This window comes from Anomaloglossus baeobatrachus, chromosome 2 (genome assembly GCF_048569485.1).
Source record: "Anomaloglossus baeobatrachus isolate aAnoBae1 chromosome 2, aAnoBae1.hap1, whole genome shotgun sequence".
In the NCBI taxonomy this organism is placed as follows: domain Eukaryota; kingdom Metazoa; phylum Chordata; class Amphibia; order Anura; family Aromobatidae; genus Anomaloglossus; species Anomaloglossus baeobatrachus.
The window spans coordinates 481,304,644-481,330,972 of record NC_134354.1 but is presented as its reverse complement, the minus strand read 5'-3'; the positions used below and the strand labels follow the sequence as shown (position 1 = coordinate 481,330,972).

Sequence of the window (26,329 nt, the reverse complement as noted above, 5' to 3'; positions counted from 1 at the left end):
TGCACACATATTGCTTTGCACACGCACACATATGGCTCTGCACCGACCCCCCCCATCCCCCATCCCCATAGGGAACACATGTAGGGAGTACATACTCACCCCTCCTCGGTCCCCGCCGCTCCTGCACGTTCGCCAGCTGTCTGTGCTCTGGACATATCAGCACAGTAGTGACGTCACCGCTGTGCTGAAGAGAGCACAGACAGCGGGAGGGACAGTGATAGGAAGCTGCGCTGCTTCTCATCAGCACTTTCAAATGTACCGGCATCTGTGATCTTTGATCTGTGATGCCGGTACATTTGAATGTGTGATCCTGAGCAGGGGGCCCGGTGCTGGAGCTGACACCACGGCAGCCGCCGCCAGGCCCCTCCCCCAGGTAACGGACCCCACAGCAGGTTAGTAGAGAGTAAGAGGTGCGGGGGAATGTGTGGGAGGGTGCAGGGAAGGGGGGCGGTGACTCCTCGCACTGTACAGCCCAGCAGGGCGGCAACATGCTGTTCCACATTTGCATGTCAACATGGCCCTGCCCATGTTGACATGAAATGACCGGAAGCAGCAAAATCGCGGCAGGAGCGGTCACATGACCGCTCTGAGCCGGGGGAGAGGGGCTGACAGCAGGGCAAGTAAGTAGTCACTATCTACTTACCTGCCCCAATGTAGCCCAATAGGGAAATAATGAAAAAATGTCAAAGAAGCCGGATAACCCCTTTAAGTATTTGGTGATTTTTACCTCAGTATTTGAAGCCAAAACCAGGAGTGGGACAATCAGAAGAAAAGTATAATAGAAACACGGCACCACTTCTGTATTTATCAACCACTCCTGGTTTTGGGTTACAAATCCTGAGGTAAAAAACTCAGCAAATACTCAATGTGTGAATGTGGCCTGAATCCGCAGTATATCAATGTATGCTGATGAATTTCACCATTTGCAATGTATGGGGTGAAATATGTTATAAAACCACAGAAAAAAAATCTGCACTATACCCAGGTGTAATTTGTTCCTGTTCTTTACACTATAGATGATATTGTGCTCCGTGTACTTTCTATGTGGATGTACCCTGCATTTTAGTTCTTGAGATGAAATACAGGTCATGTAGTAAATCACAGTTTTCTATAGAAATTTTCGTCTGGGATCAGTAGGAGATGAATGGCTACTTTGGCGCATACTGTGATCTTGGTAAATACCCTGCACACATGAGTAGGCTGATCTATATCTGGAGTCACTTCTGAAGGAACCAGTTTAGTCAGCATTGTTATTGGTAGATAAATGGAATTTCCCTCACACATGCTCTGCTGTATACAGATAAACAGCGCCGCTGCTCATTGCTCATGTTTTCATTATTCAAGGACAAGTGTTGGTGCATCCGAATGAAGGGCATTAGACATTCTTGGACTTTCTTTTTCCATTTTTTTCTATTTATTCTCTAGTTATATTTCCACTACGTAATATTACTATATTTAGCCTGGGTAATGAGTCGGTGCAGTCTATGCCTACCTGGACCTTGATAATTAATAGTCAAGGTCTAATATTCTGTTATGGGAGGTGATAAAGGTGCCTGATTTTGCTCCCCAAGAAAAGGTATAAAGCAACGTAGCTGGAGAAAAATTTGTTGACGCCATAGTTGTGTCCCCAGTCATGTCCCTGAGATACAAAAAGAAAAAAGGCACCAAAAAGCGTGTGTTTTCTGTCAAGAGATGCAGATTTGGTGCAGAAACGTCTACAACCAAATACTCGGTGTGCACACTGCATAGGCTGCATTTTTCCTGACTTCAGTATTTGCAACAGAAATGTCTGCAGCTAATACTTAACGGGAACCAGTCGCCAGTTTTTTCATGTCTGAACAAAGACTAGCACCTTCAGCAGCAGCTGTGCTGCAATTCCATAAAGGTGTATATTATCCCCTGACTCCCCCCTGTATGCCCCCCCAAAACCTTTTTAAATTCTCACGCACGCACACATACATACATAAATACATGCATATACATGCATATACACACTCATACATACATGCATACATATACGTACAAACACATGCTCATACGTAAATAAATACATACATGCATGTACACACACATGCATACATACACGTGTACACACACACACGCACATATACACATGTGTACACACACACACACACACACACACGTGTGTATATATATATATATATATATATATATATATATATATATATATATATATATATATATAAAAACATATATGCACACTCACACATACACATACACGCATGCATAGAGACACACGCATGCATAGAGACACACTCACACATCACCATACATACATGCATGAATGAGAAGTGATATCCAGGCGGCACTCAAAATTGCAGGTGCTCGGTCAAGGGATGGCACACCCAAATAATATATGAACATAAGACCGGCACTCCAAAACTTGCAGTAATCTTCAGGATTACATGCATACATACATTCACACATATCACCATACATACATACATACATATATATAGAAGAACTTAGAGCCTACAGAAATGTATTGAAATGCTATAAACACTGAGCGCATCGTCCTCATGATCGTGTGTAGATATATATATATATATATATATATATATATATATATATATAATTTAATGAAGGAACAAGAATATACAAACGGGGTTGCTTTCTACCTCCACGAATACATGTGTCATCCCTGATTATCTTTATTAATTCTTATCAGCATTTTGCAGCGTGTTTGGTCCCACATATCTGCTCGCCTCAGGTTTCCCATAGCCTACAGAATGAGGGAAATGTTGTGGCAGCTTCCTGTACAGGACAGCTGTGGTCGGGATCCCAATAGCAGGAAGGACATGGGCAGATATGTTGTGTGGGTCTATTCTCTGTTCTATTTAGAATGGAACATGTTTTTCTTTCCTTACTTGAGATGCAGAATGTCATCTTACTCCTCGTGATATTGCAGAATGCAGCGTAGTATGACAAAGGGTCAATACTTTTCATACAGTGCATTGGAGCTGTCCAAGGCCCAATGTGTTGATTCTCTAATACTGAATCTGACACTAAGGAGCCCTGAGCCCTACGGTATTTTCCGTCCTAACGTGTAAATGATTGGATCTCATCCTATTAGATGAGGATTGCTTGTCCTTAAGGCTATGTGCACACTAGTGCGTTTTACCCGCGGATTTACCCGCGGATTTGCCGCGGAAATTTCTTGAGAAATGTCTGCAATCTTTGTGCAGACATTTCCCAGCAAATCCTATGGTAAAAAAAAATAGCTGTGCGCACTGGTGCGGATTTTTCTCAAGAAATTTCCTTGAGAAGAATTTCTCGAGAAACTTTCTTGAGAAAATGAACATGTCCATTATTTCCGCAGGTACCCTGCGGATTTCGGCAGTACAGCCTGCAAAAATCCGCAGGGAACCACCCGCGGGAAAATCGCGGCAAATCCGCATGCGGATTTGGTGCGGATTTTTTCCGGAGGTCCGGAAATCTTTCACTCCCAGAAGTTTCTCAAGAAATTTTCTTGAGAAACTTCTCATTTCTAGTGCGCACATAGCCTAAGGCTAGTTTCACACTTGCGTTGAACGGCATCCGTTGCATTGCGTTGTGTGACAGATGCAACGGATGCATTGCATATAATGGCACAACGGATCGTACAAAACAACGGAAAGCTTTTTTTTTTTTTTATTTTTCACAGTTTTACCGGCAGCAGACTATTGTGAATGATCAGCTGATCACCCAGCGGCCGGGCTCTCACATGCTGGCTGCCAGGCACTAAGCTGAGCGATCTCACATGCCGGCGGCAGCTGAACGTTCGGCCACCGAGAGACAAAATAAAGTTTCTGTGATTTAAAAAAAAAAATAAAAAAAGATGAGCATGCGCAGTGAAAAATAGAGGATTCTGCTGCTCAAAAAACGTTACATGCTGCGTTTCTTCCACCCGGCAGACGCAACGCAGCGTCGGTCAGCGGAAGCAACGCAGGTACTTTTGGCACAATCCGTCATCCATACAAGTTTATGGGAAACAGAATCCGTTAACGGATTCCACTGTTTTCCAAAAGGGCGGATTGTGACGGAAATAAATTAACGCAAGTGTGAAAGTACCCTTTCCCATATAAAGGGATGTAATCTTCCAGGACAGAATCCTATCCTGGTCTCTGACAATGTTCCCCTATAGACAGTAGCCTTCTGTACGACATCTCCATTTGTCCTGCTTCATAGCATTATTCCGAGTCAAATGTGTAATAAATGTGAACAGATAGTGCAGATAATATATACAAATATTCATCCATGTTAGCCATTATTTAGCAATACAGAATATCCAGAGCTTGTCTTTTGCATTTTCCTGATCGCAGTTTATCATATATTCACATGTCTAATGCCAACTATAGGATTTGTACTAATTCAGTGGGATCTTGCAAATGCATTTGGGATGCTGAGGCTCATGGTATGGGCTTGTCTCACATCGTTCTACAAAATATATATATTCTCAGCAATACCTAGTAATCATCTTGTGGGAGACACTGAACGTTTATAGTCCTTTCCAAATCGAACACATGAAAAAGTTGAAACCTGCAATTATGTTGCATAAATCCCCGATTCTTTGCATTTTTGATTTGAAGACGTGGTGCTAAGCATACCACTTTCATACCCAGATGTATTTCCCTGGTGTATTTTGGGAGGTTGAGGAGAAGCAGTACCTATAATTTTCTCCTACCTCATGAATAATGAACGCGTATGACTCACATGTAGCGGGAGCTGCTGCCTCCTCGTAGTCTCCTTCACAACCTGGTTAGCATACCCATTGCTTGTGCTTTTGGACTGCAGTGATGCACTCCTCTTCATCACAACAACATGGGGCTACACAAATTGTATTGACACCCATTTCTGGATCACCGCAATTAACTATGTAAGGAAAATTTGGAAAGTACTTGTTTTGCCGTTTCTAACAATCTTGAGATTTGATAGCTTTTTTTCTTAGATGGACAATGCCACCTTGTAGAGAAGCTCTCTGCATATGTTTATTTTCCATGCAGCGCCCCTATGGGAAAAATGAAGCATTACACTTTCAACTGAATTCAGTAGGCTACACTTGTAATGGATAGGCTTTCTAGGTCTCCAAGAGTTGGACGTACTCTTTATGGCGATTCTCAGCTCTTGGTAATAGGCATCCTGAACGTAGATCTCGCTCTAGGATCCAAAACTCCCTAATTCAGATTTTATATTACCCAAACCAGACACCCCCTAATTTTAATAATTGATAATACAGTTGATGATAGTTGTCATTAAAGAGGTTATCCAATTTTTTTTTAAAAAATGTTCCCTATTTGGGCTAAGCACTTATTGGTCCGCAGTTTCTAACTACCTGCTTGTGCTGCCGTGTGCCGACCTCTCCTTGCTCAAATCGGTCAGATTCTCCTGCCGGTGAGTCTCCTGCTTCCTGTGACATCACATCGACAAAGCAGTTACTTCTGTTTCGCTCTGCTTTGTCGGTGGGTGTCACTACCGATGTCTTGTTAATTGACAGCTATTACCCTGCTGCATTAGGTTGAGCCGCTTTCAACATGGTGTTGGAAGTGACACCCTGTCAACAATAGAATAATAGAACAACAGTAGACGAGAAGGAACTGCTCTGTCGAATTTGCGTCACAGGAAGCAGGAGAAGTGTCGCCCGGCTCGGTCCGTGACTGCTCTGAGCTGTGATAGCTTGTCACAGGGCAGCACAGGCAGTTGGTTAACAACTACCTCCCAAGACCTGTTTAGCCTCATAGAGAACAAAAAAAGAAGAGAATCTGTCAGCAGGTTTTTGCTACCTCATTTGAGAGCAACATGATGTATTCAAAGAGATCCCAAATCCAACAATGTATCACTTAGATTACTGAGTAGAACTGTTCTGACACAATCAGAATTTTTAGATTTAGTCATGTAGCAAAACTTAGAGAGCGGTCCTGCCCACACCAGGCTCTCAATACAGATTGACACCTCACTGTCACTGTACAATCAGAGGAGGTGGCATGCCAGACTGCCCTGCCCCTGACATAGTCCAGCAATGATAAGGTTCCTGCTGCTTAAACAAATAAAATAGATAAACAACAGATCAGACTGTAACAAGATAGGTATTCCTGATATTTCTGTTTTAACCCTTGCAGCATACTGGCTTCAGCTTACATAATAAAAACATGCTGACAGATTCCCTTTAAATAAATGGGGATCAAGATCAATTGTAAATAACTTTTTATTCGTGTAAATTTGTTGGCAGAACATAACTAAGACATTCTTCACTGATTGTTGATAAATAGTTTTACAAGCATTGCTTACATCCTGATCTTGAGTCTGAATCCACAAGGTAAGCAGTTACCCTCTTCAATAAAAGCTCTTTGGTTAGAAGGCTTCTGTAGGATCTCCGCAAGTTGAATTACTTGTGTGGGTCCCAATGCACACATACAGTCGATCCCTGCAGAGTTCTCTGGTTCATGGAAATGTAAGATTGCACCTCATAGACTATTAATTAGAGCTGATGTGTCAGAAATACCCAACTGTAAAAAGTGATCTTGGCAGAGTTCCCAGCTTTATGTCAGTATTGGGACTCTAATAATTCATGAGCGCTGCGTAGAAATCCTAATTGTAGAAGGGGAGGGAGTAGAAGTTACCATTCATAAAGTCAAGTTCTTGGAAGTTTTTTCTTTTTGTAAATATAAAATACTTAAGGGTTTGTGTGTGTGTGTGTGTGTGTGTGTGTGTGTGTGTGTGTACATATATTACAAAAGTGAGTACCACACTCAAGTTTTTATAAATATTGTATTATTTCTTTTCAAGGGACAACACCGAAGATATGACCCTTTGATACAATGTACAGTAGTCAGTGTACAGCCTGTATAAGTGTAAATTTGGTGTGTCCCCTAACCCAACACACCACCATTAATGCAAAAAAAATAATAATAATAAAAAAATAAATATATATATAGATATATATATATATATATATATATATATATATATTAGTGAAAATAACTAAATTGTATCCAAAGTGTCAATATTTTGTGTGGCCACCATTATTTTCCAGCACTGCCTTAACTCTCGAGTGCATGGAGTTCACTAGAGCTTCATGGGTTGCCACCTCTTCCACTCCTCCATGACAACATCACAGAGCTGATGGATGTTAGAGCCCTTACGCTCCTCCCTCCACCTTCGTTTGAGGATGCTTAGTATAGTTTAGGTCTGGAGCCATGCTTCGCCAGTCCAACAACGTTACCCTCAGTTTCTTTATCAAGATTATCTTGGAGGTGTGTTTTGGGTCGTTATCATGTTAGAATACTGCCCTGTGGCCCATTTTCCGAAGGGAGAGGGAATGCATTGTCTGCTTCTCTCAAAGAGCTGTAGCTCCCCACAGCCGGCAACACTCATGCAGCCCCAAACCATGACACTCCCACCACCATGCTTGACTGTAAGAAAGACACACTTTTCATTGTGGTTTTCACCTGTTTGCTGCCACACATGTTTGACACCATCTGAACCTAATAAGTTTATTTTGGTCTCATCAGACAACAGGACATGATTCCAGCAATCTATGTCCTCTGCTTGTCTTCAGCAAACTGTTTGCAGTCTTTCTTGTGTATTATCTTTAGAAGAGGCTTCTCTTTTGGGATGCTAACCATGCAGACCAATTTAATACAGTGTGCAGCGTATGCTCTAAGCACTGACAGGTTGAACTCCCCACCACCCCCACCCCTTTAACCTCTGCAGCAATGGTGACAGAACGCATACGCCTATTTTGAAGAGACAACCTCTGGATATAACACAGAGCACGTGCACTCAACTTCTTTGGTCGACCATGTCGAGGCCTGATCTGAGTGGAACCTGTATTGTTAAACTACTGTATGGTCTTGGCCACCATGCTGCAGCTCAGTTTCAGGGTGTTGGCAATCTTTTTATTGTCTAGGCCATCCTTATGTAGAGCAACAATTCTTTTTTTTTTTTTTTTTTCTCAGGTACATTTTTGGGCCATGATGAACTTCCAGTGACCAGTATGAGAGAGTGTGCGAGCGATAACACCAAATTTAACACACCTGCTCCCTATTCACACCTGATACCTTGTAACACTAATGAGTCACATGACATCGGACAGGGAAAATTAGCCATTTTCACTCTAGGGGTGTACTTATTTTTGTTGTCAGCTGTTTAGACATTAATGGCTGTGTTGTGTGATTTAGAGGGCACACCTAATCGTCAGTAGGGAAGCACACATCATCTTATATTGTTGGGAGTGGGTGCATAATCGGCCACCTGTCTACTAAACCTGGGCAATAGGTCCCTATAATTCTTCATATTGGTGAGTATCGCAGATGCCACATCACTACCAATTTCTTTTAAGATGCAGTATATCGTAATAAGGGTAAATGCACCGAATGTCTGAGCCGAATGTCAGGTGTACACGCAGACGAAGTTTGGGTGCCGTGGCACCAATCTACCATAGGGATCCACTGCAAAAAAATGATATACTGCATGGTGTAGTATTAATGGTGGCCTTTTGCACAGAAAAACGTATAGTCAGTATTTTCAGATGCAGTTGCATAAAGAATATACAGAGACATGGCAGCCATATAGAGGCAAAAGGGAGAGACATGGTGATTAGGAGCCTATGTTAAAGTATACACTGTATACGAATGCAGTGTGTATTGGCAAACATGTATAACTGTCTTTCCTTGTAAAACCTCAAAAGCCATTACTGTAAGCAAAAATCTAGAAATGGTCTCTGTATTAAGTTTCCATATTTATCACTTTTCTACTTCTGTGTCTGAGAATCTCCATGCACGCAACATTTGCTGACATCTCATGTACAACTGCTTTTCTCAAGACCGGTCCATATGTCCTTGATCACACTGAAAACCCATCCCAGTAACTAGCTGTCAGGACGAATCTCTTCAAATGTATAGTAAAAGTGTGACCAATTTTCCTAGGCTTGGGCTGAATTATGCCTGAACCTTTGAAGAATGATGTGATTACTTCTTACCATCTGCTTCCTTTCTCTACATTTGTATAATGACCTCTTAAAGGAGACCTCTCGAGACAATGGATATTGTGCAAATACAGGTGCTTCGTGTATGTGTGTCTTTAAATAGAAAGCCTTTGTTTCTGCCTTTTATGATAAAGATGAAGTATTCGTACCATGAGACTTAAGGTCTTTGTATTATTGGTTTTCTTTTTGTATGCGTTCCAAAGATTTCCATAATTTTTGTTGCTTTTTTTGTGAGGCTGTCATTGCATAGGCTTGTGTTACTTTAATGCCTTAAAGTAGATCTGCCCCAGATTTCATAATACAAACTGTATACGTTATAGGTCTCTAAGGCTGCTTTCACACATCCGTTTTTGGCCATCAGGCGCAATCCGGCAGAAACATGAAAACATGCATCCGGCGTCTGTTGACACCAGATGCCTTTTTTTACCCATAGACTTCTTTTAGCGCCGGATGGCCTTGCGTTCCATCCGGCTTTTGCTGGATTCGGCAAAATTTGCTTATCCGGCGGCCGGATGGAACGTTGAGGTGAATGTGTTTTGTCTCCGGTGGAAAAAACGTATCGCGCCGGATCCAGCGCCGTACAGCGTGTTTTATAATGGAAGCCCATGGACGCCGGATCCGGCGTAATACGGCAAAAAACGGATTACGGCCACTGGATCCGCTTTTTTGAACTGAGCATGCTGAAGGAACTGATGGAAAAAACTGATGCGACTGATCCGTTTTTTCGCCGGATCTGTCGCATCAGTTTTTTGCCGGATCGTGCCTGATGCCAAAAAGCTGATGTGTGAAAGTAGCCTAATACCTGATGTACTTACTGTCAGAGTCCATGCTACAATGAATGGCCGTATAATCCTAAAACTAAAATTAGCATTTCGCGAGTCCATCTACAACTGGGCCTTTTGTAATATTTATTTTAATACCAGGCACTAAAACTTTCAAAACGTATTATACAGCCATTCTGACATGGTTTGTTTTTGTTTTTTTTTATTAAAAAGTACACCTGCCTCTTCAGATCCAATGGATCTATTTAATAATGTACTCTATGCAGTTTGTATTATGAAATCTGTTGACAAATCCACCTTAATTGCCTCTATATTAAATTGGTTTCAGATGTCCTAGAGGCAATAGTTAGCTATATCATGCTATGTTGGTTTGACTTTTGTCAGTTGCTAATTCCTAAAGAGGTTGTCCCATGAACAAAGTAAATTTTAATCAATTAATGTTGGATAATAATAAGTTCCACAATGTGATGTGTTGAAAAATGTTCCTGTGCTGAATAATCTTATATATGTGCTCCTGCTATATACTGTGTAATGGCCGTGTCTGACTGTACAAGGACATGTTCTAATCATCTCCTGGGCAAGGGAGGAAGAAAAAGAGAGTATACGGAAAGATTTTCCCCACCATGGGATCACAACTGATTATTTCTGTGAGGTAAATCATGTTTAAAAACAGGCAGATAAATGTTTTACCTAACAGAAAGAATCATCTGTGATTCCATGCTCTCCATTCTATATACTGTTTTGCTTCCCACCCTGCACAGGAACTGCAATATATGCCAACCGTGTTCCTACATGGTCAGATACAGCTATTAGGCCTCATTCAGACGTACATGTTATATCCATATTTTTTTTTCTTCACGGGTTCAACACATAGCCATTATAATCCATTGTGCTATTCACATGTCCGTTTATTTTTTTTCACGGACTGTCCGTACAAAACTCCCAGAGACATGTCCATTTTCTTACGGTATCACAACTAAAAATAGTCAATTTAGTTCTTAGGGGAAATGAAAAACATGGCACTTTGAAGGTATCCATGTGTAATCCATGTTTTTTACGTATTTACTTGGCAAAAGGGTAGATGAAGCTTTGTCTTTTTTTTTTTTTTATTTATTGAACCATCCACGAAAAATGTGTCATCAGTGTATGGTGCCCAAGGATCCAAAACACTGATGTCTATGGTACAATACGCTTAGATATGGGGATGTGAATGAAGCCTTCCTTGATGCATCACAGGGACACATTTACAAGATTATCTCAGCACAGGAAGATTATAGTTGTTTTGGTTTTTTTTAAACACATCCAATTATAGAAATTATTATTGTTCCAAGATCTATTGATTAAAATGCAATTTGTTTGTGTGGCCACCCTTTTAAGGAACATGGTTATTGAGCTATTTACATGGTCACAGTCATTTGTCTGGTGTAGGTGTATCCTCAGATGATCCTAACGCTTACAGACTAGCTTGGATTTGCTCATAACGTTGGCCTTGGTCCACCACGGTCTTGCACAAATTAGTGGTTGAACGGAGATGCCACTTATGATTATAGAAGCAATGCTTCACTCCAGAGATTCTGTTTCAACAAGCCTCTGACTTCTCCTTTTAGGCTCATGCCTGATGAACAAATGTCCTGTCTGGAGATTGAAGATTCTCTTAAAGAAACCCCTGACTGCTAGGGATTGTAGATGAAGTGGGTTATGAGGTGTATTTGATTTTCTGTTTTATTATTTCTCTTTATATTGTTGGATGTAAATCTCTGCAGTTATTTTTGGACAACCTGTAGCCCCAGTGTACTAAATTTATTCTTTCATATAACATTAGGCATCTCGCCTTATTTCTTAGCTGCCAACTCGGATGTCTATAATTACTCACATAGTGACCATCATCAGGGTCTGTTGTCATCATCATCAGGGTCTGTTGTCATCATCATCAGGGGTGGTCGTCGTCGTCATCAAGGGTGGTGGTCGTTGACATCAGGGGCGGTGGTCGTTGTCATCAGGGGCGGTGGTCGTTGTCATCAGGGGCGGTGGTCGTTGTCATCAGGGGCGGTGGTCGTTGTCATCAGGGGCGGTGGTCGTTGTCATCAGGGGCGGTGGTTGTTGTCATCAGGGGCGGTGGTCGTTGTCATCAGTGGCGGTGGTCGTTGTCATCAGTGGCGGTGGTCGTTGTCATCAGGGGCGGTGGTCGTTGTCATCAGGGGCGGTGGTCATTGTCATCAGGGGCGGTGGTCGTTGTCATCAGGGGCGGTCGTCGTTGTCATCAGGGGCGGTCGTCGTTGTCATCAGGGGCGGTCGTCGTTGTCATCAGGGGCGGTCGTCGTTGTCATCAGGGGTGGTCGTCGTTGTCATCAGGGGCGGTCGTCGTTGTCATCAGGGGCGGTCGTCGTTGTCATCAGGGGCGGTCGTCGTTGTCATCAGGGGCGGTCGTCGTCGGCATCAGGGGCGGTGGTCGTCGGCATCAGGGGTGGTGGTCGTCGGCATCAGGGGTGGTGGTCGTCGGCATCAGGGGTGGTGGTTGTTGGCATCAGGGGTGGTGATCGTCGTCATCAGGGGTGGTGGTCGTCGTCATCAGGGGTGGTGGTCGTCTTCATCATCAGGGGCGATCATAAGTGTTTTAGCAGAGCAGTTTGCAGCTGTCGGTGAGGCTCTGTATACTCAGTCCTGACTATAAACTACAGGTGCACAGATTTTTTTTTTATCACTTTCACTGTAATTAGTGGTTTTCCCAGTTGTAGATATGTTTTATATTTGTTCATCACCAAATGACATGTGTGACCCTGTCCTCAACAACAAAGACTTTTTTTTTTTTTCTTTCATATTTTATTAATATTCTTAGAAATCAAGCGATGAGGAGCACCAGTGACACCATTCTTCATCATAGTAGTCAATTGGAGATGGATGGAGAAACTTATAATCTGTCGTGATCTGTTTTTCATTCCACTTTGATTAATGGTGTAAAATAAAATGGGACCAGTATAAAATGGCCTAGTAGGCTGCACTTATTTATCTGGTAAAAGCCGCGGCCAGTTTGTAAATCACAGGTGTGTGTGGCCCTAAAGTGCATAGAGACAGACTGTGGCAGAAAATGACGGCATTTTATTAAAGATCTGTAAATAAAGGAGCGTGCCATCATTAATGCTCTGTAGATGAGTTATTACATATCTGGAATACGCGATTAGTGTTTCCGGTAGGCACTACATCTATGATGCATTCATCCAGTCATCGTAGGACGCATAGATCTGGTTCTCACCATGGGAAGCTCCTGCTTTTACTTCCCTTTTGTGTTGCTTGTGTGAAAGGAAGAAACTCTTTCCTGTTCTACCCAAAGCCATTTCCTTCTTCACATTAGATAACAGGTGTTAATAGGACACTGATTTATAGAGAGGAATACACATGTAGCGGAGCTGAATTTGTCATTTAACTCACCGAGACGTCGTTGTCTGAGCATCAGTGAAGATGATGCAGAGTATATAAAGTGATACCTGAAGGGTCTCCGTATCATTTTCTCCTTATGACAACTGTCCGTTTGTCTTATTCCAGGTTCTATTCCTTTATGAAATGGACATATCTGAAGAATGTATTTTTCGGAGATATACTCTTGTGAATATGTAGTGCGTTCTTCTGCCTATATAGGAGTGGATAGTATTTAGTTACTGCTCCGTTACCCTCCCCACCTCCTGGTTAGTATCTGGTGTATTCCCATCCAGGCTACATCAATAGATCAATGTACACATGCGCTTTGTCTGTTTGGAGAAGCTTTTGTGATTTCAGTGTATCAGGATTAGGTAATGTAATCAGTTTCTAGCCCTTGGAATGGCGGATATATTGCATTTGGCAATACTCCTGTATTGTGATAAAATCTAGAAATCTGTTCACTCAATGCTGGTGTCCAGCGGTATCCGTATGGGCATCTCTCCCAACACTTCAGTTAGTTTGCAGGTAAAGATGTAGCAATATTAATAATCATAGATGATATCCTATTTGGCTGACTGCCCACCTTTCCTGGCTCCCCAACACTGTGAGCTTTAAAGGGAACCTGTCACTGGTTTTTCGGCCTATAAGCTGCGGCCACCACCTGTGGGCTCTTATATACAGCATTCAAACATGCTGTATATAAGAGCCCTGGCCGCTGTGTAGAACATAAAAAAACACTTTATAATACTTACCTAACAGTCATGCTGCAGTGGATTTGAGTCAGATGGGCGTCTCCGTTGTCCGGGTCTGGTGTCTCCTCTTTCAGCCATTTTCGTCCTCCTTCTTCTGTAGCCAGGGTGCATGACGCGTCTACGTCATCCACACTCGCTGGCATGGGGGGGCCGGCAAGTGTGTATGACGTAGGACTCCTCATGCACACAGGCTTCAGAAGTGTCATCATAAAGAAAGGTGGCTATATTAGTCCCTAATTTTTTGGGTGTTTTTGTTTTTCCATGTCAGAAATGTTAATTTCTAAATTTTGTGCAGTTATATTGGTTTACCTGGTGAAAATAAACAAGTGAGATGGAAATATATTTGGTTTTTATTAAGTTGCTTAATAATTCTGCACAGTAAAGGCTGCTTTACACGCAACAATATCGCTGGGGTCACGGAATTTGTGACGCACATGCGGCCTCATTAGCGATGTCGCTGCGTGTGACACCTACGAGAGACCGCTAACTATCAGAAATACTCACCAAATCGTTGATCGTTGACACGTCGTTCATTTCCCAAATATTGTTGCTCGTTCTGGACGCAGGTTGTTTGTCGTTCTTGAGGTAGCACACATCGCTACGTGTGACACCCCGGGAATGACGAACAACAGCGTTCCTGCGTCCTCTGGCAACGAGGTGGGCGTGTCGTTAATGCGGCTGTTCCCCGCCCCTCCGCTTCTATTGGTGGCCCGCTGTGAACCCCCCTTAAAAAAGAGGTTGTTTGCCGGCAACAGCGTCGTCGTTAGGAAGGTAAGTTGGTGTGACGCGTACCAGTGATATTGTTCGTCACGGGCAGCGATTGCCCGTGACGCACAAACGACAGGGGCGGGTGCGATTGCTAGCGATGTCGCAGCGTGTAAAGCGGCCTTAATAGTTACCTGCACAAACAGATATCCTCCTAAGATAGCCAAATCTAAAAAAAAAAACACTCCAACTTCCAAAAATATTAAGCTTTGATTTTGAGTCTTTTGGGTTGATTGAGAACATAGTTGTTGATCAGTAATAAAAAAAACTCTAAAGTACAACTTGCCTAATAATTCTGCACACAGTGTATAGCTCTTAATCCAGAATGGTAGCAAAGCAGAAGAGAGAATGCTTTTAAAGTCTATGCAAAGCATGATGACCATTCCAAAGGCCAGTGTAATGGCTGCTATTATTGGCTGTCGCCTATCTTTTCGGACATTGTGGTTTGAGGTTTTGGGTCTTGCAGTTCTGTTGATAATGATATTTTTTGATTTGCCTAGTACAGAGCCTTAAAGCTTTACTATTCACACTAGTGGTGAGGAAGTGATCTGTGAAAGAAAAATGCCTATCGCATTCCAAAAACAGAACTGAAATAGGATTTTCTTTAATTCATCTATTTCCTATTGCAAAACATTCTCGATCTGAGAATCTGTGTTTCTCAATTTTGCTCCATTCAGTTACAAGGTCAGATTCTTGAATAACTGAAGTAATCCTAGTGAAGAGTCAAGGGGTTGTCCATCTGACACATTTATGGCACATTCACAGGCCGTGCCATGGATATCCAATAGATGTGGGCTAAGAACTTGCAGGCAGGTACCGTAGTTGCTAACTAGCTGCCTGTTCTGTCCTGCCAAGATCTCTCCTGGCTCAAGTGGCGATTCCCCTGCTTCATTTGACTTAACGTGAACAGACCAGGTTGTTACTGCAGACGTGATGCTGATTGACAGCTGGCTCCCCACAGTTAGGTAGTGGGGAGCCAGCTATCAATTAGCCTAACATCAGCAGTGACGCTCTTATGAGAGCAGAAGAGAAGGCACTGATCTCTCAGCGTGACGTCACCAGAAGGAGGAGAGTTGTCGACAGCCCAGCAGTAAAAAAATAAAAACACAAGTCCCAGATAACCCTTCAACAATCTCACAGCAAACCTCGCAAAAGTTTCTCTCTGGCATGTCACGATCACTAAAGGCCCAGTCACACACAACGACTTACCAGCGATCCCGAAAACGATGCGACCTGATAGGGATCGCTGGGAGGTCGCTGGTGAGATGTCACACAGTCAGACCTTACCAACGACACAGTAACGATACATGTCGCAGTAGCGACCTGTATAACGATCTCAGCAGTCACTGGGACCCTGTCACACAGTGTCAAACACAGCAATGTGTCCTGCCCAGCAGGGCATCGCCTTTGAAGAAAATAAACCAGAACAGTGTGTAACGATCAGCGATCTCACAGCAGGGGCCTGATCGCTGGTAGGTGTCACACATAACAAGATCGCTAACGGGATCGCTACTGCGTCACAGAAACCGTGACTCAGCTGCGATCTCGTTATGTGTGACGGTACCTTTTAGGCTTGTTTCCACCTATATGACCATCCATTTTTTTCCCTCCTTATATGCCAGTAATTTTGATCTGTAAAAAGAAAACCATGGTAAAACCTTAGAATCGCTCAGACTGCAAGTTTCACTTAATTGTGTGATTAAACAGGAAAATGTTAATCTTTTTTCCCCCAAAAAAATTATATAGTCCATGTGCTGTGTCATAGAGTGGTATCATCATCATCCTCATAATCATCATCCTCATCATCATCCTCATCATCATCATGATAATCATCATCATCAGACTCTTTGTCAGCTGATCTATGCAGGAACTTTTACTCCCATGCCTTTTTATATGAGAAGGGCATTAATCCAACTGTATTTGTGTGAATGAAATGATCATGACTTACATTTCCAGTGTTATATTATTATAACAATAATATTTATTCATTTATATAGCGCTATTAATTCCACAGTGCTTTAAAAACATTGGCAGCACTGTCCCCATTGGGGCTCACAATCTACAGTCCCTATCAGTATGTCTTTGGAGTGTGGGAGGAAACCGGAGAACCTGGAGGAAACCCACGCAAACACGGGGAGAACATACAAACACTTTATAGATATTGTCCTTGGTGGGATTTGAACCCAGGACCCCAGCGCTGCAAAGTCCTAACCACTGTGCACATTCAATACCTTGCAAAAGTATTCACCCCCTTGGCTTTTTACTTATTTTGTTACATTACAACCTGTGTTTAACTATTGTCGTAATCTGATTTGTGTGTGAAGCTTCAGCACTAAAAAGTCTAAGTTGGGGAAGTGTAGTGAAAAAAAACATAGGCAAAAATTACATTTATGGGATAAAGTAAATAAAAATTGCCATGTGTATATATGTTTTTACACCTTTTGCTATGAAGCCCCTAAAAATGTCTGGTGAAAGCAAATACCTTCATAAGTCACATGCTTAATGAATGAAGTCCACCTGTGTGCAATCTAAGTGTCGCAAAGGGCCCAGAGGCTGCAACACAATTAAAGGGAACCTGTCATCAGAAATTTGGCTTTCAACCTAAAAGTTTCCCCCTCTGCAGCTCGTGGGCTGCATTCTAGCAAGGTTTCTATACTTTTTGTGCCCCCTTTTAAACCAAAATAAATACTTTATAAAGTTATACCTTTTTGGTATGAAAATCTTGTAAATTCTCCATGGGGGTGGGCCGTCTGGCATCCGTTGCTGTATCTTACGCCGTCCCCCCCTGCTTCAAATCATCCCTCAGGACGCCGCCCACTGCACCTGAGGTCCCGTGCACACCAGGACACCTGGTGACGTGGTCGCAGGCACGAGAGTATGGGTGGCGCTGTGATTGCATCGCAAGTGCCCGCCCATACTCTCGTGGCCGCGCTCTCCCCTCTGTACGTCGCTCAGATCCTCCGCTTCTCCTGTAGTGGCCTGCTCCGCTCCTCCCATCTATTTCCTGCTGCAGGGTACGATGGGAAGGAGGTGACGTCGGGCCGGCGCAGAACGCTGGAGGCAGTGGGGAAAGGGCGGGCATGAGAGTATGGGCGGGCACTTGAGATGCAATCACAGCGCCGCCCATACTCTCGTGCCTGCGACCACGTCACCAGGTGTCCTGGTGTGCACGGGACCTGGGGCGCAGTGGGCGACGTCCTGAGGGATGATTTGAAGCATGGGGGGACGGCATAAGATACAGCAACGGACGCCACACGGCCCACCCCCATGGAGAATTTACAAGATTTTCAAACCAAAAGGTGCAGTTTTATAAAGTATTTATTTTGGTTTAAAAGGGGGCACAAAAAGTATAGAAACCTTGCTAGAATGCAGCCCAGGAGCTGCAGAGGGGGAAACTTTTAGGTTGAAAGCCAAATTTCTGATGACAGGTTCCCTTTAAGCAAGAGGCACCACTAACCAAACACCACCATAAAGACCAAGGAGATCTCCAAACAAGTCAGAGACAATCTCGTTGAGAAGTAAAAGTCTGAAAAAATATCCCAATTTCTGATGCTCCCCTGGAGCACCATCAAGTCCATTATCATCAAATGGAAAGAACATGGTCCTATAATAAACCTACGGAGAGAGGGTCGTCTACCAAAACTGTCAGCCCAGGCAAGGAGGGCATTAATCAGAGGCAGCACAGAGACCAATGGTAACTGTGAACGAGCTGCAGAGTTAACAAGCAGAGACTGAAGTATCTATCCATACAATCACAATAAGGCTGGTTTCACACTACGTCTTTTTAACATCCGTTGAAAACGTTATTTTAGCGGAAATACGGATCCTGCTTTTACAGCAAATAACGTATGCAAACGCATCTGTTATTTTGCAGGATCCTGCACTGGATGTTTAGGGGCGGGCATTGGAGTCATTTAATCGGGAGTGAGGGGAACTAGACTGGGAGCCGGCTTCTGACAGCTGCAGACGCTGGTAACCAAGGTAAACATCGGCCTTGGATACCCGATATTTATCTTGGTTACGAGTGTCTGCAGCTGCTAGGAGCAGGGCTCCCTGCACACGTAACCAACGTAAACATCGGGTATCTAAGAGAAGTGGTTACGCGATATTTACCTTGGTTACGAGTGTCCGCAGCTCTCAGGTGGGAGAGAGAGGAAGGGGGAGGAAGGGGGAAAGACAGAGATAGAGAGAGAGGGTGAGGGAGGGAGGAGGAGAGACAGACAGATCACTCGAGACTGGTTCTGGGCATGCTCAGTACTTTCTGGGCATGCTCAGTACAAAAGCAGGATCCTGTCTATCAGCATGCCAGCGTTCACCTGCGTTTGCGTGCTGTTTAGTCAGGATCCAGCAATTTGCAGTATTTGGACGCAGCTCAAAAACGCTACAAGTAGCGTTTTTGAAACATGTTAAAAAACTGCAAGTCACTGGATCCTCACTATAACGCACGCAAACGCAGGTGAACGGATGTTAACGCGAGTCCATTGCAAATGCATTGAAATGAAAACGCATTTGCACTGGATCCGTACTTTCGCTAAAATAACGTTTTCAACGGATGTTAAAAAGACGTAGTGTGAAACCAGCCTAAGCCGTACACTCGATAGAGCTGGCCTTTTATGGAATAGGGGCTAGAAAAAAGCCTTTACTTACAGCGAAATATTAGAAGACTTGTTTTGATTTTGCCAAGACATGTGGAAGATTCCCTCAAATGTATGGCGGAGGGTGCTGTGGTCAGATGAGACCAAAATGTAACTTTTTATTCACCAAGGGAATATGGCACCAAATATGGCACTATGTCTGGCACCAAATCAACACATCATTGCCCCAAGAACACCATGCCTACAGTGAAACGTGGTGGTTGCAACATGCTGTGAAGATGCTTTTTGGCAGCAGGGACAGGGAAAATAGTCCAAGTTGAGGGGAAGATGGATGGTGTGAAATACAGGGGGTATTCTTGCCTGAAACCGGTTTGTCAGTGATTTGAGACTGGGACGGAGGTTCACCTTCTAATAAGACGATAATTCAAAGCATACTGCTAAAGCAACACTCCAGCGGCGTAAGAGGAAACCTAAATGTATTGGAGAGGCCTAGTCAAAGCCCAGATGATAATCCAATCAGTGGTCAGACTTGAAGATTGAGAAAAGGAGGCTCTACAAAGTAGAGGGGGGTGAATAGTTATGCACACTGAAGTTCAGTTATTTTGTCCTATTTCTTGTTTGCTTCAGAATAAAAAGAAAATTAAATTTTCACAATTGTAGGCATGTTCTTTACATGAACGGATGCAAACCCTCAATAAAAATAATAAACTCCAGGTTGTGAGGTAGCAAAGCAAGAAAAATGCCAACTGAGTGAATACTTTCGCAATATGAATCATCTGGACAACAGGAATGGCTTTGGAAATCTGGAATAGTGTTGCTCCTCTGCAGGCACTTTATTTCTTGTATTAGAAAAGAGCTGTTTATTATGTGGCGGCAGTATTAGAATAGGGCTATTATGTGGCGGCAATATTAGAATAGGGCTATTATGTGGCGGCAGTATTAGAATAGGGCTATTATGTGGCCCCAGTATTAGAATAGGGCTATTATGTGGCGGCAATATTAGAATAGGGCTATTATGTGGCGGCAGTATTAGAATAGGGCTATTATGTGGCGGCAGTATTAGAATAGGGCTATTATGTGGCGGCAATATTAGAATGTGGCTATTATGTGGCCCCAGTATTAGAATAGGGCTATTATGTGGCGGCAGTATTAGAATGTGGCTATTATGTGGCCCCAGTATTAGAATAGGGCTATTATGTGGCGGCAGTATTAGCATAGGGCTATTATGTGGCGGCAGTATTAGAATAGGGCTATTATGTGGCGGCAATATTAGAATAGGGCTATTATGTGGCGGCAGTATTAGAATAGGGCTATTATGTGGCGGCAGTATTAGAATGTGGCTATTATGTGGCCCCAGTATTAGAATAGGGCTATTATGTGGCGGCAGTATTAGAATAGGGCTATTATGTGGCGGCAGTATTAGCATAGGGCTATTATGTGGCGGCAGTATTAGAATAGGGCTATTATGTGGCGGCAGTATTAGAATAGGGCTATTATGTGGCGGCAGTATTAGCATAGGGCTATTATGTGGCGGCAGTATTAGAATAGGGCTATTATGTGACGGCAGTATTAGAATAGGGCTATTATGTGGCGGCAGTATTAGCATAGGGCTATTATGTGGCGGCAGTATTAGAATAGGGCTATTATGTGGCGGCAGTATTAGCATAGGGCTATTATGTGGCGGCAGTATTAGCATAGGGCTATTATGTGGCGGCAGTATTAGAATAGGGCTATTATGTGGCGGCAGTATTAGAATAGGGCTATTATGTGACGGCAGTATTAGAATAGGGCTATTATGTGGCGGCAGTATTAGCATAGGGCTATTATGTGGCGGCAGTATTAGAATAGGGCTATTATGTGGCGGCAGTATTAGAATAGGGCTATTATGTGGCGGCAGTATTAGAATAGGGCTATTATGTGGCGGTAGTATTAGAATAGGGCTATTATGTGGCGGCAGTATTAGAATAGGGCTAATATGTGGCGGCAGTATTAGAATAGAGCTATTATGTGGCGGCAGTATTAGAATAGAGCTATTTATTATGTGGCGGCAGTATTAGAATAGGGCTATTTATTATGTGGCGGCAGTATTAGAATAGGGCTATTTATTATGTGGCGGCAGTATTAGAATAGAGCTATTTATTTTGTGGCGGCAGTATTAGTATAGGGCTATTTATTATGTGGTGGCAGTATTAGAATAGGGCTATTTATTATGTGGTGGCAGTATTAGAATAGGGCTATTTATTATGTGGCGGCAGTATTAGAATAGGGCTATTTATTATAAGGCGGCAGTATTAGAATAGGGCTATGTATTATATGGCGGCAGTATTAGAATAGGGCTATTTATTATATGGCGGCAGTATTAGAATAGGGCTATTATATGGCGGCAGTATTAGAATAGGGCTATTTATTATATGGCGGCAGTATTAGAATAGCGCTATTATGTGGCGGCAGTATTAGAATAGAGCTATTTATGTGGCGGCAGTATTAGAATAGAGCTATTTATTATGTGGCGGCAGTATTAGAATAGGGCTATGTATTATATGGCGGCAGTATTAGAATAGGGCTATTTATTATATGGCGGCAGTATTAGAATAGGGCTATTTATTATAAGGCGGCAGTATTAGAATAGGGCTATGTATTATATGGCGGCAGTATTAGAATAGGGCTATTTATTATATGGCGGCAGTATTAGAATAGGGCTATTTATCATATGGCGGCAGTATTAGAATAGCGCTATTATGTGGCGGCAGTATTAGAATAGAGCTATTTATGTGGCGGCAGTATTAGAATAGGGCTATTTATTATGTGGCGGCAGTATTAGAATAGGGCTATTTATTATGTGGCGGCAGTATTAGAATAGGGCTATTTATTATGTGGCGGCAGTATTAGAATAGGGCTATTTATTATGTGGCGGCAGTATTAGAATAGGGCTATTTATTATATGGCGGCAGTATTAGAATAGGGCTATTTATTATATGGCGGCAGTATTAGAATATGGCTATTTATTATGTGGCGGCAGTATTAGAATAGGGCTATTTATTATGTGGCGGCAGTATTAGAATAGGGCTATTTATTATGTGGCGGCAGTATTAGAATAGGGCTATTTATTATGTGGCGGCAGTATTAGAATAGGGCTATTTATTATGTGGCGGCAGTATTAGAATAGGGCTATTTATTATGTGGCGGCAGTATTAGAATAGGGCTATTTATTATATGGCGGCAGTATTAGAATAGGGCTATTTATTATATGGCGGCAGTATTAGAATAGGGCTATTTATTATGTGGCGGCAGTATTAGAATAGGGCTATTTATTATGTGGCGGCAGTATTAGAATAGAGCTATTTATTATGTGGCGGCAGTATTAGAATAGGGCTATTTATTATGTGGCGGCAGTATTAGAATAGGGCTATTTATTATGTGGCGGCAGTATTAGAATAGGGCTATTTATTATGTGGCGGCAGTATTAGAATAGGGCTATTTATTATGTGGCGGCAGTATTAGAATAGGGCTATTTATTATGTGGCGGCAGTATTAGAATAGAGCTATTTATGTGGCGACAGTATTAGAATAGGGCTATTTATTATGTGGCGGCAGTATTAGAATAGGGCTATTTATTATATGGCGGCAGTATTAGAATAGGGCTATTTATTATGTGGCGGCAGTATTAGAATAGGGCTATTATGTGGCGGCAGTATTAGAATAGAGCTATTTATTATGTGGCGGCAGTATTAGAATAGGGCTATTTATTATATGGCGGCAGTATTAGAATAGGGCTATTTATTATGTGGTGGCAGTATTAGAATAGGGCTATTTATTATGTGGCGGCAGTATTAGAATAGGGCTATTTATTATATGGCGGCAGTATTAGAATAGGGCTATTTATTATAAGGCGGCAGTATTAGAATAGGGCTATGTATTATATGGCGGCAGTATTAGAATAGGGCTATTTATTATATGGCGGCAGTATTAGAATAGGGCTATTTATTATATGGCGGCAGTATTAGAATAGCGCTATTATGTGGCGGCAGTATTAGAATAGAGCTATTTATGTGGCGGCAGTATTAGAATAGGGCTATTTATTATGTGGCGGCAGTATTAGAATAGGGCTATTTATTATGTGGCGGCAGTATTAGAATAGGGCTATTTATTATGTGGCGGCAGTATTAGAATAGGGCTATTTATTATGTGGCGGCAGTATTAGAATAGGGCTATTTATTATGTGGCGGCAGTATTAGAATAGGGCTATTTATTATATGGCGGCAGTATTAGAATACGGCTATTTATTATGTGGCGGCAGTATTAGAATAGGGCTATTTATTATGTGGCGGCAGTATTAGAATAGGGCTATTTATTATGTGGCGGCAGTATTAGAATAGGGCTATTTATTATGTGGCTGCAGTATTAGAATAGGGCTATTTATTATGTGGCGGCAGTATTAGAATAGGGCTATTTATTATATGGCGGCAGTATTAGAATAGGGCTATTTATTATGTGGCGGCAGTATTAGAATAGGGCTATTTATTATGTGGCGGCAGTATTAGAATAGGGCTATTTATTATGTGGCGGCAGTATTAGAATAGAGCTATTTATTATGTGGCGGCAGTATTAGAATAGGGCTATTTATTATGTGGCGGCAGTATTAGAATAGGGCTATTTATTATGTGGCGGCAGTATTAGAATAGGGCTATTTATTATGTGGCGGCAGTATTAGAATAGGGCTATTTATTATGTGGCGGCAGTATTAGAATAGAGCTATTTATGTGGCGACAGTATTAGAATAGGGCTATTTATTATGTGGCGGCAGTATTAGAATAGGGCAATTTATTATGTGGCGGCAGTATTAGAATAGGGCTATTTATTATGTGGCGGCAGTATTAGAATAGGGCTATTTATTATGTGGCGGCAGTATTAGAATAGGGCTATTTATTATATGGCGGCAGTATTAGAATAGGGCTATTTATTATGTGGCGGCAGTATTAGAATAGAGCTATTTATGTGGCGACAGTATTAGAATAGGGCTATTTATTATGTGGCGGCAGTATTAGAATAGGGCTATTTATTATATGGCGGCAGTATTAGAATAGGGCTATTTATTATGTGGCGGCAGTATTCGAATAGGGCTATTTATTATGTGGCGGCAGTATTAGAATAGAGCTATTTATTATGTGGCGGCAGTATTAGAATAGGGCTATTTATTATATGGCGGCAGTATTAGAATAGGGCTATTTATTATGTGGTGGCAGTATTAGAATAGGGCTATTTATTATGTGGCGGCAGTATTAGAATAGGGCTATTTATTATATGGCGGCAGTATTAGAATAGGGCTATTTATTATAAGGCGGCAGTATTAGAATAGGGCTATGTATTATATGGCGGCAGTATTAGAATAGGGCTATTTATTATATGGCGGCAGTATTAGAATAGGGCTATTTATTATATGGCGGCAGTATTAGAATAGCGCTATTATGTGGCGGCAGTATTAGAATAGAGCTATTTATGTGGCGGCAGTATTAGAATAGGGCTATTTATTATGTGGCGGCAGTATTAGAATAGGGCTATTTATTATGTGGCGGCAGTATTAGAATAGGGCTATTTATTATGTGGCGGCAGTATTAGAATAGGGCTATTTATTATGTGGCGGCAGTATTAGAATAGGGCTATTTATTATGTGGCGGCAGTATTAGAATAGGGCTATTTATTATGTGGCGGCAGTATTAGAATACGGCTATTTATTATGTGGCGGCAGTATTAGAATAGGGCTATTTATTATGTGGCGGCAGTATTAGAATAGGGCTATTTATTATGTGGCGGCAGTATTAGAATAGGGCTATTTATTATGTGGCGGCAGTATTAGAATAGGGCTATTTATTATGTGGCTGCAGTATTAGAATAGGGCTATTTATTATGTGGCGGCAGTATTAGAATAGGGCTATTTATTATGTGGCGGCAGTATTAGAATAGGGCTATTTATTATGTGGCGGCAGTATTAGAATAGGGCTATTTATTATGTGGCGGCAGTATTAGAATAGGGCTATTTATTATGTGGCGGCAGTATTAGAATAGGGCTATTTATTATGTGGCGGCAGTATTAGAATAGAGCTATTTATTATGTGGCGGCAGTATTAGAATAGGGCTATTTATTATGTGGCGGCAGTATTAGAATAGGGCTATTTTTATTATGTGGCGGCAGTATTAGAATAGGGCTATTTATTATGTGGCGGCAGTATTAGAATAGGGCTATTTATTATGTGGCGGCAGTATTAGAATAGGGCTATTTATTATGTGGCGGCAGTATTAGAATAGGGCTATTTATTATGTGGCGGCAGTATTAGAATAGGGCTATTTATTATGTGGCGGCAGTATTAGAATAGGGCTATTTATTATGTGGCGGCAGTATTAGAATAGGGCTATTTATTATGTGGCGGCAGTATTAGAATAGAGCTATTTATTATGTGGCGGCAGTATTAGAATAGGGCTATTTATTATGTGGCGGCAGTATTAGAATAGGGCTATTTATTATGTGGCGGCAGTATTAGAATAGGGCTATTTATTATGTGGCGGCAGTATTAGAATAGGGCTATTTATTATGTGGCGGCAGTATTAGGCTATGCGCGCACGTTGCGTCGGTGTACCTGCAGTTTATTCTGCACGTTTTCCTTCCCTTGGTTTTTGACCAAATGGCTTCTGACCATTTTTTAGCGCTAAAAACGCATGCGTTTTTGTAGCGTTTTTAATGCGTTTTTAGCGCTTTTTACATGCGTTTTTCTTCTTAAAAACGCATATGCGTTTGTCATGTCATTGAACTCAAAAATAAAGTTAAATGATTCAAATACAAAAATGTCTGCCTTTCCTGTCTTGCTTATGTTAATTTGTTATGATGTAACTTCCTGACGCAATGATAACTCTAAAATCATCAAGATTGAACATGAAAACACTTCATATGTTGCAAATTTAAATTATACAAACACAGATTTTGATGTCACAAATAAAATAATTTATTTTCAAAGCTTTATTTACGTCATAAAGCCATTTTTATGC

General features: G+C 42.0%; 1 protein-coding gene across 1 annotated transcript in view; it reads left to right on the top strand.

Annotated features, from left to right (window-relative positions):
• The window catches only part of RASA3 (RAS p21 protein activator 3), a 390,943-nt gene that overhangs the window by 64,374 nt on the left and 300,240 nt on the right, over positions 1–26,329 (top strand). The gene's annotated exons all lie outside the window — the stretch shown is intronic.